Source organism: Furipterus horrens, unplaced genomic scaffold, assembly GCF_987537825.1.
Source record: "Furipterus horrens unplaced genomic scaffold, mFurHor1.1.pri manual_scaffold_7, whole genome shotgun sequence".
Lineage (NCBI taxonomy): Eukaryota > Metazoa > Chordata > Mammalia > Chiroptera > Furipteridae > Furipterus > Furipterus horrens.
The window spans coordinates 40,317,389-40,332,664 of record NW_028327177.1 but is presented as its reverse complement, the minus strand read 5'-3'; the positions used below and the strand labels follow the sequence as shown (position 1 = coordinate 40,332,664).

The 15,276-nt window shown below is 37.5% G+C and overlaps 1 pseudogene; it reads left to right on the top strand.

Annotated features, from left to right (window-relative positions):
- The first annotated feature begins 13,050 nt into the window (after positions 1–13,050).
- LOC150004330 (ezrin pseudogene) lies at positions 13,051–14,812 on the top strand (annotated as a pseudogene).
- The last annotated feature ends 464 nt before the right edge of the window (positions 14,813–15,276 follow it).

The window sequence follows — 15,276 nt, the reverse complement described above, 5'->3', positions numbered from 1 at the left end:
GGGGTTTATGTGACTTGTGCAAGATCTGCAACTGGTTTTCATGGATCTTTCTTAAGTTTTCCCCGAGTCCCACAAACTGGATGATCAGTAGAGGAAGACTTTTCTGAACAAAGATATTTCGATCTTTTCACAAATGTGATCTTATTTTTTAGATACTCACCTGAGGATATGTTTACTGTGAGGGAGAGGGAGAGAGAGAGATTGAGAGAGAGAAAGAGAGGAATAGAACATCAACCAGTTGCCTCCCATTTGCACCCTGACCAGGGATCACACCCACAACCTAAGTTATGTGCCCTGGATTGAACCTGCAACCCTTTGGTATATGAGACAATGCTGCAACCAACCAAGCCACCTGGCGAGGGCTCCAATGTGATTTTCGAATCACAATCACCCTATGTACATCTGACCAAATGTGCCATTTTGACATGCCTTTATATATTGTATCTTTATATACTTTATATACTGTATATTTGAACTGCTTATAGAATCATTCAGTGTTTAAACACATTTTGCACATGCACATATAAAATGAAATACATCTGAGATCTCTGAGGATTCTTATTTTTGTGTTTTTCTTCTGAGCATCTCCAAGTAACTTTTTCACCACATAGCTCAAAAGTGGTCAGTTTTTGTAAACAATGTTACTCTGAGGGAATTGGGAAAGGGGAAGGTGCTGAGTGATGAGGCATATTTATATGAGTCACATACCTCAGGGCATGAGGGGTGCATTAGACTTTGACAGCTTAATGGAAATAAATGAAAGAAAATAGACAAGAAAAAGAAAAATGGCCAGTTTACTGAGCTCATAAGAAAAGTAATGCCACACAGCAAAACAAGCAAACAGAAATGTAACTTAACAATCTGAGGCCCCATTAAAAAATGAGTTGCCTCAGACACATGTGTAGTTGTATTCATTTTTAATCTCAGCCATATGGAGGCAAAAATCCTACTAAAAGAGTGACTCTGCAAGCAGTTAAATCTATGGAAATGTATCAGAAGTGATGGTCTCATTGAAAGTTAAGAGGGAACAAGGGCAACTACAGTGCTCCTGCAAGTTTGAGTGGGATGTCCAACAAAGAATGTGCACTAGGGGATACACACTTAGACTCTTTTCTTGGTCACATTTAACTAAGACCTCTTCCATAGATATCAGCAGGTCATTAGGACTCCTTGTGCTTTTCCACTTAGTTTCAATGAAATTTGTGTTACTGCACCTTGACTTTGAAGTAACTTGCTAAAACCTCTATATTTTAAAAGAAAGACATAACTCCAATTAAAATTATTAATAGTTAATCTCTTGATGGGATACAATGTCAAGAGACATCCCCCACCTCTCACCAAAATAATATCAGAGCATCTTGACTAGGGGAAGAATTGTAAGCGCTTCAAAATGTCATATAGAACTGTTTCTCAGATCTCATCCAAACACATAGAAGTCAAGATTTATAAGAGCACTAATACCATTAATTGTGGCAGTTTTTATATTTTTACTACCTAATAAGTAACTAGTTGAATCAAATGTTTTGCTAAATAAAACTGCTGTATAACAGCTGTTTTTTCCTCCCTGAATTAGCAGATAATAAATCAAATAGATTAAGCAGGCTAATCTTCCAAAGACCATAGGTAACCGCTGATGAAGAAATAGCAGAATTTTTTCTTTCAATCTTATTTTTTTAATAAAACATCAACAAATAAATATATATTTATATATAAATTATATGTATGCACCTAATGTGTATGTAAAATAAAAACCACACTAAATGCTGACATTGGCATTGTAAAATAATTTTGCAGTCAATTCTTTTTTTTTTTTGAGCATTGCATATTAAGTTTGCAAATAAGAAAAAATACAAAGTAAGGTAGACTGTGGAAAAATAAAATAAATAGGACAATTTAGCATCTACCACCAGTCAACATGGCTTTAGCTTTATTGTAGCTTTGGGTTTTTTATCTGTAAAATATTTAGAATAATAGAGCCCATGCATTTGTGAGATAATGCACATAAAGCATTTCATACAAAGCCTAGCATATAGCAAGTACTCAAGGAATGTAAGTTTTCATAAATTAAATCATATGACCAGATGTGTGGAATGTGAGGAACTTATGACTACATCCTATACTTAACAGACACCTGAAAGTAGTAAGACTTTTCTATTGTCTAAATGGGCAGTTTTGCATAGACTTGTCCTATACTTTTTAAGAAAAGTGATACATTTTGAAACTCCTAGAATCTTAGGTTGAAGTAAGATAAATATGACATAGAAGCTGGATGCTGATAGGACACCTCACAAAGCATTTGTCAGTGGGATCACTGGGTTCTGGTTTTGTAGGAGAAATTTGATTTTATGCATATCAGACTACATCACACTGTCTGGAAGAGACTCACACTGAATGCTGTGACAGAGATGGATATATGAATCAAAATGCCAATGTGTTAATAACAAATCAAATGTGTGATTTTGTGAGGAGAGGAAAAGGGGTCATTATGGAATGGATGTTTTGAGGAAAAATATCCCTTAGGCCAGGGAAAAAAATCTCATGAACTTTTTTTGTAACAAAGCTTAGTTCAATTAATTGAACACTCTTGCCTGCTAAAATCAGGGTCTTTTTCCCTTACTCAGGTTATGTGAAGATTGCTAAATTTATGTTCCTTAATCTTATAATTCTTTCTTCTTTAAAGATCATTATGGCAGACTGCATTTTGCAAAGACAGCCACAACACGCTCTATATTAGGTGCTACTCTTGCCAGACCTCCATTAAGTGGTAGAGCCTATGTGTGTGTCTCTTTCAATCTGGGTGAGCCCTGTAACTGCCCCAGCCAATGGAATATTGCAGAAGTGATGCTGAGCTAGTTCTGGATGTAGCCCTTCATAACCTGGCTGTTTCTTCTTCCTGACTTTTAGAACACTGGCTTTTAGGATGCTCCTCATAGAACCCAGCTATTATAGATAGGTGCTCCATCTGCAGTCTCAGCTGAGCTCCAAGCCAAGATCCAGTGTCATCTGCCAGTCTTGTGAGTGAGCCACCTTGAATGTCCAAGCCATGTTAGGTAACCGTTGCTCCATGAATTATCTGACACAAATGCACGAGAGACCCTGATCAAGAGCTGTCCAAATCACAGAACTATGAGAGATAATAATAAATTGTTGTTTTGAGCCATAAGTTTCATGATGGCATGTTATGCAGCAATAGATTTTAGAAACAATCATCTACCATTCATCGATCTATCTTTTTCTTCAAGTAAGCTAGGATATTGAATATATTCTTTTGTATTCAGTTATTCATTGATTACTTTCACAAGCCTTCTTTATTCATTCAAACAACAGATGTGTATTGCTGCTATATATCAGGCCTTGTTCTAGATGCTGAAGATATACAGAAGTGAAAAATTCCCTCCCTTCATAGATCTTATATCTTATCTAAGAGAGGGAGAAAGACAATAAACAAAATAAATGTTATAATGACAAAGAAGTAAAACATAAAATAAGGAGGGAGAACATGAAATGTTGAGCAATAGGTAGAGTTGTGGAAATTTTATATAGGATGGGCAGGAAAGGCTTTCCTCAGGAAGTGAGTTAGACCTGCAAGAAGCGAGGGAGCTAACCTAGTGAACAACTGAGAGACAGTGGAGTATGCCAGGTGGGAAAGAGGACATTTCAGATAGAATTAGGGTGAAAGTAATAAGAGACGAAGTCAAGAGAGATAATATTGGGCCTTTGGCCCATGGTAAGAATTTTGAATTTAATTCTGAGTACGATAATCCACTGAAGAATTTTACATAGAGGAGTGACATAATCAGACTTATATTTAACAGAATTATTCTGAGTTTTATGTTGAGAACTGATAGCAAAGGAGCACAAGCAGGGAGCCCAATGAGGAAAGTATTGTATCATCCAGGTAAGAGATGATGGTGTCTTGGGTTAGAGTGGTATTTGATGAGTATCGGGAATATGGGATTTGATTTTACCCTACTTAAAAGGTAATATATTAAACTGTTAACTGTTTCATAGATTCTGGCAAAAGACATGAGACCCTTGGGTCATAGACAAAGGACTTTATTACTCACAGCATAGCAAGCAGCATGAGATTCGTGTTTGTGTTCATACCCCTTATCCTGCCAAGTCCCTTGGAGGCAATATGGATGGGTCCAGATGAGTGCCACATAATTGGTGGGCATGTGCTACAGCTGAGGAGCCTGAGAAATCTATCTCTTTTATAGTAGTAGGCAGTAAGCTAAGCTGCTCTTTGCCCCTTCCCTTCAGATTGCTCACTATAAACACAACCCTAAAAGGTGTCTTGAGTGAGGAGTAGTCAGGGCCTTATATTCTTGGCATACTTGGCATTCTTGTTGACTGGAAGGTTTAAGTGAGAAGTAGTCAAATTATTTTTAAGATGAAGTCAACAAGATTTTCTGAGGATTTGATTTGTTAGTTTATTTTTTATTTTATTTTTTTCTGGTAAACGATCAACCTTTTATTAGCTTATCTTGTTTGAGAACAATTTTATCTGCAGGTATTGGAGAGTACCTTATATTCACTCCCAATATATCAAATACACCTCATCCCACCCAACTCAAAAAGTCAAAATAATATATCCAGGTTGTAACCTGCTTGAAGATCCTCATATAACAAAAGGAATTAAATATCTGAATATTTTACCTTATCTCAAAGTTGTCAACTACTGAGATAGTATACGAGGTAATAGAGTTTATAAAAAGTAAAGAAGTTATAATATTTTTGTCTAACTAAAGAAAACATTATTTTCTTATTACAAATTCTATTACTTATATCATCAGCTTCTAGAAGATATCCACTTCTAAACTGTGTTTTGAACTTGTACAAATTTTCTTCTTTATCTTTACCAGAAATCAAAACATTTAAATTTACAAGATAATACTTGCATTATCAGAAAAAAAAAAACAGAAAAATGCAAATGTATAAACTTATTACATAACGTACCTTCCTTGTTTTTAATAACAAGGAAAATTAAAACAATACTTCAGCAAACCAAAGTGTGTTTGAAATTCTTAAACTGGTTTCTCAATCTGGGTAAGTCTTTTAGTTCACCAGATTACAATTATACATAATCAATAAAGAAGAATTAAAACTCAAACAACTACAGTATGATCAGTAAAAAGGCTGATTAAAATGTTCCACCGAACATTGTTCTCAATATCGACTAGTCATTAGAGTCACTCAATGGTTGGAATATAGCACAACAAATACTAGTCCCCAGTCCTCAATATTTTTATTCAATTGGATATGAATGGGCCCAGATATTAATATTTTTTAAAGCCCCATGAGTGAATGTGATGTTCAACCAGGATTGAGAAACACTGCTCTGCTGAATTCCAAAATGCCACTCCCCAATTCAGTGGTTGCTGCCTATGTGTTATGTCATTAGAAATATTGGAACTAAAATGGTTCTCATAAAGAGGCAATTCTCAAATAATCCAAGTTTTTCTTCTTAGTCTGTTTCTTCATGGAACTCTAATAATTAGTTTGCTTCTCATGGTTTTCCTGTTTTCCCTAAACTTCCAAATATAAAAACCCCTGTCTATGCAAACTGTAGTATCCTCCAAATGTTAATAATGAGACCCAGAGTCCATCTAGCTGGGGAATACTCTATCATTTCTGTTTTAGTGAAAATCGCATCCAACATCTCAATTCCCTGGCCTGCTGGAATCCAAAGCCATCCCCAAGATTTCTGCAAATTCTCCCAGCCTCTCCAGCTTCTGGGCTCTGGTTGCCCCTGCCTGAAACATGTGGATTATGGCCTGAAACTCATCCCTTCTTCATTGTGCCCAACCACTAAACAATTCCTTGCATGGAGTTTTAGTATACTTTAACAACCATTTTCTCAACAAGGGGCAGAATAAGGAATATTATTCTGAGAGAAACTGCTAATTGTCCTTCAAGATACATTCTCCTTTCCTTCCTTTTAGTAATTTACCACTTCCTTCCACCTAAACCATGTCTTTTTGTTGAAAAGACATCCCTATTTCTAAACAAAATCTTGATGACAGTGTTATAATAATATAAACTACATAAAAATAAATTTAACAAGGATTGATAGTATGAGGGGAATTGATATATTATAATTATATATTTCTATGTATATATATTTCCATCATAAATACCAAGCAATTGTTTTCTTTAAAATATTTTGCTACGATAAAATTTTGTTTTTCTGTCTAAAAAGATCAGAATTTGAAAATCAATATTAGGTGGCAAAAAAAACATGGAATTGGACTTCCTTGAATGTAAACAACCTGAAATTCTTTGGCATTTAATATTTTTTATTTCAAGGTTAAACAAATGTTGATACAACCAGTCTTGCCACCTATTCAGGACTAAGAGATGTGTCCTGGCACAAGTTACAGTTATCTCAGCTCTCAGCATTTCCTATTGCTTGCTGAAGTTCTTTTAAAAAATGAAATTCAATGACTAAGCTTCTAGCTATTGAATGACATTAGAATTGATTATTCAGGTAAATAAGAGACCCTGTTTTACTGGAAAGAGCTCATTTATGCCATGAAGTATAAATAATTGCTAAAGAATGAGAGCATACAAAAATGTATGTCTGTGATAATGGTTGCACCTTTTTTATCTCCATATTCTGTTGGCAAGAAAATAGAGCCATGACTTTGTGTCCTAAACAACAGTTAGGCTGGCTTCCCTTAAGGGGAGAATGAGACTGTTAGGGGTAAGCCGGCCGTAGAGTTGGTATATTTTAAGTGTTGCCTAGAAACCAAATGCCTTGTGTTCAGTTCTCAGTTCTGCCACTTAATATCTGCATGATCTTGGGCAACTTTCTGAACCTTGTTTGTGTCTATTCTTTATCTTCAAAATGAGGATAATGATAGTTCCTACCTTATAAGGGTATTACAAAGAGTAACTGAATACATGGCAGTATACTTAGCATATTTTATGTCATTACTTAGCTATTATTATTAAGAAATTTCACTGATCAAGGTACATAGAACTGAAATTTCAGTTTATGTGGGGAGAGTCTGGTACATCGTATCCCATCACCTCTGCAACTAATAATACCAGTTAACAAAAGTGACACTTTTATTATCAAGCGATGAAATGCAATCCTATTTGTGATAGAAAATTCTCTTTTACCCATACTTTCTATAGGAGGTTTACCTACTTTAACTGAGAGTGGAAATCCTGAAGAAGACCTCTGTTTTGTCTTATATGGTATACATGTTTTTGTATGCAGTCACAATGATTGATAGCATGTATACTTTTTGTGTTTTCCAGCCACAAGTACAGCATATAATGTTACTATCACATTTTGTTCTGCATCAAACATCTGGTATCATCAAAAGAAACAAAAAACATGATTGTACTATCAGAGTTAATAATTCAAGAATATTAACTCACTTATAATCATCTTTGGTATATCATGCATAACTGGCCCTTGTGAATTTTTCTCCCTTGTGTCACTAAGTGAATTTTATAACTAATATTTTTTAAAAACTAGCCAAGTGCATGGTCCTCACTTATTTTAGATACTGCTTTATAGAAACTGGTTTTAAGTACTAAAAAGTTTAGCATCACAGCAGTGAACCAGTCCTGAACATCAGCTTGACAGCAAATGACTTGTGACCCCAAAATAATACCCTCACAGGTGAGAAAGTTCCAATGACATTGGAACATGAACTGTTCAAAAGGGATACATAGCAGTTTCAGCATCTGAGGGAAGGGGTATTATGATAGCACAGTTCAGTGTCCTTTGTCAGACATAGTGATAGGAGATGGGGCAATCTCCAACCAGCTGTCACAGTGGAAGGCAACAGCAGCCCCCCAAACCCCAGCACATGCAGAATAAGAAATAACAATGTTGAAATTGAATACACTTTTAGACTTACAGCCACCCTTTTGTTTGAAGTCAATTCTAACTCCCAGCTTCTGCCTGCTGCATCTCATGTTGCACAATGTAATTTTCTTTATTTTTCAAAATAGCCTTAACTTCTACTGTACTGTCACATTTTACGATGCATTAAGCATCTGGTATCAATAGACCAAACAACACAGATAGGAGGATTATGTTGTCAGACTTAATAATTCAGAAATAGTAACCAGCTCTCATAATTATCAGTAGTTCTTCATGTGTAAATTGGCCCTCAATGTACATTTTGTACTTCTGTGTAACTCTCTGCATACCAGTATGAGATAACAGTGCCTAATCTTTCATGTAACTAACAGAGTTAATTTGGTTAAATGAAATCAGTTCATCAGTGATAGTAGTTCCTTGCCACAAAATAATTAACCATTCATTCACACACTCAAACACATGTGTACACACCCCACCCCAAAGCTATTTTAAAATGACTCAACATATTTTTGCATACAGTAACAGATAAGCGAAGCTATTTACCCTTAAGCAAACTTGAGAAAGGAGGAAAGTAAACCAGGTTCAACTTGTCTGTGAAGTTAATGTCTAGGGCTTGGTTCACTGCAAGCTTCAGTTTGAGACCATTTGCTTCCCTATTTAATTAAAACATATTTGTCATCTGTTGTGACTCCTTATGTGTAATACTACATGGCTACTCAAGATCTGCCTTATACTTGTCTTAGCACTACTGCAATTTTGACATGGCATTACCAGTGGAGGAATAGTGAATAGAATCCTGGGCTGAAGAGTCAAGCACTGGTCAGAATTTTTTGTTCTCATAACACCCTTATTTGAGCATTTCAAATAGAAAGACAATCTAGTGTGTTGATCCTAGACAAGCTTCTCCTTAAATATTTCACTAATTGATATTAACATTCCACATGCTTCTTAAGTTTCCTAGTGTCTTCCCTTGCTCTCAACTACCATTTCTTGTGCGTGTCATTGTATCTGAGAGGAGTGGCTGCTTTTCACTCTGGTGATTATCTGCTATTATGTAAAGTAGATTTTAAAACAATACAAATAAGTTGTTAAAGACAAATGCTACACAGGAATAAATGTGCTCTGGGTGAGGAAGGGAGATTCACACATTAGCCAAGTGAATGAACACCAGCGTCCCACCTTCTATTTGATACGGCCCTGAACAGGTTTGATGCCGTTTGGTTGCTTTCTGTTTCTTACCTGTGTTTCAGATGGGAAAAGCTTGCTAATGTTTGAGCTGTGCATAGGATAGATAGGCTGTTGTTAGTGAGAAAGATTGCATGTGTTGAAGGAAGGATCCAATGAGTGCACTATCCGACAGGGACTGTTTCAGTGACTGCCTCTCAAAGAGCCCTGTAAACAGAGCAGGTCTGCCTGTCATTCATGAAGGCTCACTTAGAGGGAACTATTACGACAAATGCTATTTCCTCCCTGCTTTTTTAGTAGTTGGTTGCATAAACTAGCCCTTTCAATCTCTATAACAGTGTTCTGAGTGAAAAGAAAAAGGGAAGTTCTCAGAAAGCAGGATGTATGGCTTTAGATGTAGGAATGAAGAAGTAAAAGACATTTATGAATATGGTAATTTATTTTGGTAAATAATACTCCTGAAAAGAAGTGGAATAATGCTTCATGAAGAGTTATTTGACCTCTTTGAGACTCAGTTTTCTCATTTTAAAATTAGAATAATAGCACTCAACTACCAGGGGTTTCTTAGAATTCAGTTTGTTATAAAGCACTAAGCATGATAAATAATAAATGCCTTATAAATATTGTTTATAGACTCCTATTTCCCTAGACTCCATTAAACATTAGTGTCCAAATAATATGTAATCATTTTAATATTAACATGTTGTGACTAAATTAAATGATTGAATATCACTATATAATATTATAAAATACTACAAATATTAAATTCAAAAGATTCATTTTCCTTTAAACAAGAAGTTTTCTGTTCTATGAAAACCAATTTGAATACAAATTAGACCAAATGTAATATTTCCCCCAAGATGTAATCAATAGGGAAACATTTTAATACCTGATTTAGAGGAGAAAACTTCAGAGACATATGTTGTAAAATAAAATCTTAAGATTCCAGATGTGATTCCTGGTGCATAGGTTGCAACAGAACTCCTAAAAAGAGATAATAACTCTGAATAAATTATTTTTTAAATGTCTTTGTTTCTTTTTTTTCTTCTATAGTGTAAAAGAGGTATATTGAGTTCTTCCTATATGCTAAGCAGTATGCTAGGAACAGAGAATACAAATACAAAATAAGACATAGCCACTGACCTCAGGTTGACAGTCATAATAGCACCTACTTATAAAAACAATCTAAATGCAATGATAGACGAGGCACTGACCTACTGGACCATAGATAAAGTGAACCTGACTTGACCAGTGCAGAAGAGGATATGGGAATGGGAGAGGCTTCCTGAAAGAGATGCTGCTTCTGTGTATCTAATAGGAGAAGTAGGAAAAGTGGAGAAGGCCTTACAGGCAAGAGTAGAGGCATGGTGTGTGCAGCAGTGTGATATGTGCATGGAACTGCAAGTGTAGGTGGGAGATACATCATGAAACTGAGAGCAAAAGCAAGACATGGTATCAAATCACCAAGAGCTCTATGTACCAATTCAAGGAGCTTAAATTAACTTAATAGAAAGTTGAGTATTTAAAGATTTCATCAGGATATCCAATCAGCCAGATTTGTATTTAAAGTAAGACATTCTGACATTTGTGTGGAGGCAAAATTTAACATGGATTATGAAGATAAGATAGTGAAAGAGATACAATGTATTGAGTTTAAGTGATAAAGAATAAGGACCTGAATTAGGACAATGATAAGTCAGCATCATACCAATATATTCTTACATATATATGACAACATGAAAAGACATACAACACTTTTAATTATTGAAGCACTATTTGTAAGAGTAAAAACAATCATAGTGGTTTTGTTTATGTCTATTTCCCAGATTTGAATATGTAGGATATTGGTAATTGCAATGGGAATGTCAGGAAGTAGCTGGAAGAATAATAAAATTTGATTTCTTCAGTTCTTTGCAATCATCTCATATGGATTTCCCTCTTGCTTAGCAAAGGTAATGTTGCTGCTTTGTATAGCAAATTCAATTAGAGTGCAAGTTGCTCATAGATATGCTCCCTGCTCATAGACAATCACCGAAGTCATTTGCTATTAATTAATAGTCAGGCAAATATATTGACTGTCAATAATATCATTAAATTTTGCTTTGAAAATTTTATCTAATATAAGATGAGAAAAATATATAAGGGGTATAGCTACTGGAAATTAGCTGATAAGTATTTTTATTATTTTTCTTTTTGTTAAACATAAGGGAATCAACTGTATGTACTATTAAAACTAATATGTATGCTCAATAATGTGTCAGATTATAGTTATAAAAATACAGAATTTACAGTACATTAGCAATAGTCACCTAAAAATAGTGGGAAACAATTTTATGCCTAACAACAATCAATATGTAAAATATTTAGGATTAAGGTAACAAAAATGTGTACAGATTATGTGAGGAAAACTGAAATGTTTTACAATGCATGGTAAAAACAAAGTTGAATAAATTGAGTGAAATACAAAGTTCCTGAATTAAAGGATTTTCTATTTTTAATATGTGAATTCTACCCCAAATTGATTCTGAATTTAGATGAACATAATGAGGATACTAATGGGGGGGGGGGTATTAGAATGCAACACAATTATCCTAAATTTTTTAGTAAGCAAAACTTTGCTCAAAATCACCAAACTAATTTTGAAAATAAGGATCAATAGGGTACTTTTTCTATAAGATAGTAGCATTTGCTATGAAGCAATGATAATTCCAACTATTTTTTCCCACTGGTATTGTAATAGTAAGATGAATGAACAGAACAGAATAGAGCAATGTTTATAGATGTGTATCAAGGAACCTTAGGATGATAAGTTGTGTAAAGGTATTAGGACTTCTCAGGATGTTTAATTTACTGATATACATTGTAAATTTCTAAGAAGTTATTATACTCAATAGTTCTTAGGCTTATTTGACCTCAGCATTCTTCTTAAAATGCATCTCGTTAAGATAAATCTCTTTCTTACAAATTTGCAGATAAGCAAAGCTGGAACAGAAATAGACACACATCTGTAGAATACTTTAATGCTCCAAAAAGGGGATATCTCAGTTCATTTGGGAAAGGATAAATTCAATAAGTGAAATTTAGACAAGTGGGTAAGATTTGAAAATAAACTTCAGATGTATTAACATTGAAATTTAAAAACTGAAAACATGAAAGTAGAACATACTAAAATGACTACATATTGCCAAAAAACATCTGAATAAGGGTCTAGCCTCATTACCATTCTCAATTATCAAAGAAACTAAATCAATACATAATTTTTTATTCAGGATATTGGCCAAGATTTAAAATATATACCTTCTTTTCATATACTGATCACAAACTGAGCTCACATTTCCTTTTTTATACTCAAATTAAGGTAGCAAGAGCTTCCATCTTGCTTGACTACAAGAAATCCAGTGTGTGCTCCACCAGGGTTGTCACCCCACAGATCTTTGAGAATCCCCAGGGAATGTGTTCATACTCCAAAGATTGGTTCTGGAGGTCACCTAACCTAGCCAGTGGTCTAGCTCTGGATCAATGCTCCACACCCCTGCTGGCCTTCTCTTCCTCACCTTAAGCCACTTTATACTACTTGAGGAAATGGATTAGTTGTTCACTTCAGGCTAGATAAGAACAAACTATACTTAAATAGATACACTGAAAAGTGGGGAAAGTGAAATGTGTATTATAATGCAGAAAACATGCAAACAACACCTAGTAGATAGGACTCCAGGAATTTAGAGGCTTGGCTTCTTTACCAGCAGAGCCTGCTGGTAGCTTTTCTCCTTAATCTTGGGAGTCACCATGTCTCTAAATTCTTGGGTCACTACTAATAGGAGTTCCCTTGAACATAGCTCTACTGTCCAAGGCCCATTCTTAAAGACAGAGAGAAGAGAATCTTTTCTTACTTCATATTTGCATAATCAAAAGGCCAATTAATTTTTTTAGAACAAAAGCAGTCTGAGAGCTGAGCATCTCGGCCACTGCCGCCAACCTGTGTTTCCAGAGGTTTGAGGACAACCCACCAGGACCCGATAATGCCGAGACCAATCAATGTCCGAGTTACCACCATGGATGCGGAACTGGAGTTCACCATCCAGCCAAACACAACAGGAAAACAGCTCTTTGATCAGGTGGTTAAGACTATAGGCCTGCCGGAAGTATGGTACTTTGGCCTCCAGTATGTAGATAATAAAGGATTTCCTACCTGGCTGAAACTTGATAAAAAGGTATCGGCCCAGGAGGTCAGGAAGAAGAATCCTCTCCAGTTCAAGTTCAGGGCCAAGTTCTTCCCTGAAGATGTGCCTGAGTGACTCATCCAGGACATCACACAGAAGCTCTTCTTCCTCCAAGTGAGGGACCGTATCCTTAGCAGTGAGATCTGCTGCCCTCCTGAGACGGCAGTGCTCCTGGTCTCCTACGCCATGCAGGCCAAGTTTGGAGACTATAACAAAGAAATGCACAAGACCGGGTACCTCAGCTCTGAGCGGCTGATCCCCCAGCAAGTCATGGACCAGCACAAGCTCACCAGGGGCCAGTGCGTCGACCGGATCCAGGCGTTGCACGCAGAACACTGCAGAATGCTCGAAGACAGCGTGATGCTGGAGTATCTGAAGATTGCCCAAGACCTGGAAATGTATGGAATCAACAATTTTTAGATTAAAAAAAAACAAGAAAGGAACAGACCTTTGGCTTGGAGTGGATGTCCTTGGACTAAATATTTATGAGAAAGATGGTAAGCTGACCCCAAAGATTGGCTTCCCGTGGAGAGAAATCAGGAACATCTCTTTCAATGACAAGAAGTTTGCCATTAAGCCCATCGACAAGAAGGCACCTGAATTCATGTTCTACGGCCCGCGCCTGAGCATCAACAAGCGGATCCTGCAGCTCTGCATGGGGTACCATGAGCTGTACATGCGCCGCCGGAAGCCCGACACCATCGAGGTGCAGCAGATGAAGGCCCAGGCCCGGGGAGAGAAGCACAAGAAGTAGCTGGAGAGGCAGCAGCTGGAAAACGAGAAGAGAGAAACCCTGGAGAGAGAGGAGCAGATGATGCGGGAAAAGGAGGAGCTGATGCTCAGGCTCTAAGACTATGAGCAGAAAACAAAGAAGACCGAGAAAGAGCTCCAGGACCAGATTCAGAGGACCCTGCAGCTGGAGGATGAGCGGAAGCACGCACAGGATGAGGCGGAGCTCCTGGAGGCCGACCGCCTGGCCTCGCTGCGTGCCGAGGAGGAGCTGGAGAGGCATGCGACAGATCAGATAAAGAGCCAGGAGCAGCTGGCTGCAGAGCTCGCAGAGTACACCACCAAGATCGCCCTCCTGGAGGAGGCAAGCAGGCGCAAGGAGGATGAGGTGGAGGAGTGGCAGCACCAGGCCAAGGAGGTCCAAGACGACCTGGTGAAGAACAAGGAGGAGCTGCACCTGGTAATGACGGCTCCCCCGCCCCCGTCGCCGCCCATGGACAAGCCTGCGGGCTACCACATCTGGGAGACCCTGCACAAGGAGAGCACAGGGTACACGGGGTACAGCGCAGCGCTGTCCAGCGAGGGCATCCTGGGCGACCGCAACGAGGAGAAGTGGGTCACCGAGGCTGAGAAGAATGAGCGTGTGCAGCGGCAGCTGATGACTCTGTCCAGTGAGCTGTCCCAGGCCAGAGACAAGAGCAAGAGCAAGAGGACCCACAACAACCTCATCCACAATGAGAACATGCGGCAGGGCCAGGACAAGTACAAGACGCTGCGGCAGATCCGGTGAAGCAACACCAAGCAGCGCATCAACGAGTTCGAGGCCATGTGAGGCCGGCCGGGGCTGCCACATGCAGACTCTGCCACTTGCATTTGTAGTTTTCTCAATCTAGACCCCTCCTCGTGCTCGGCTTCCTTTAAAGAGAGAGTAGCTATTCCAGTGGGAATATTCTGGGGCCGGGACCAGGGAACGCGTCCCTGGTTTATTTTTCCCATTTGTATCATAGTGCCAAACGGGCCTGATTATTATTATTATTATTATTATTATTATTATTATTATTGTTATTATTGAATCACTTGCTGTCCTGTGCTTGGAGCAGGGCTGACTGAATTAAGGAGATGCCTGAGAAACAAACTCCTTGATGGCATGTGTGATACGAGATTCCATAGAATTAAAGAAAACCAAATCGTGGCTTCTAGCTGTGCCATACTTCTTTCTGTATTTGAAATTAGCTCTAATTGACCAATTTGTACTTGATTCTATGAAGGATGCTTCTTTGTATATTTATATCTTCT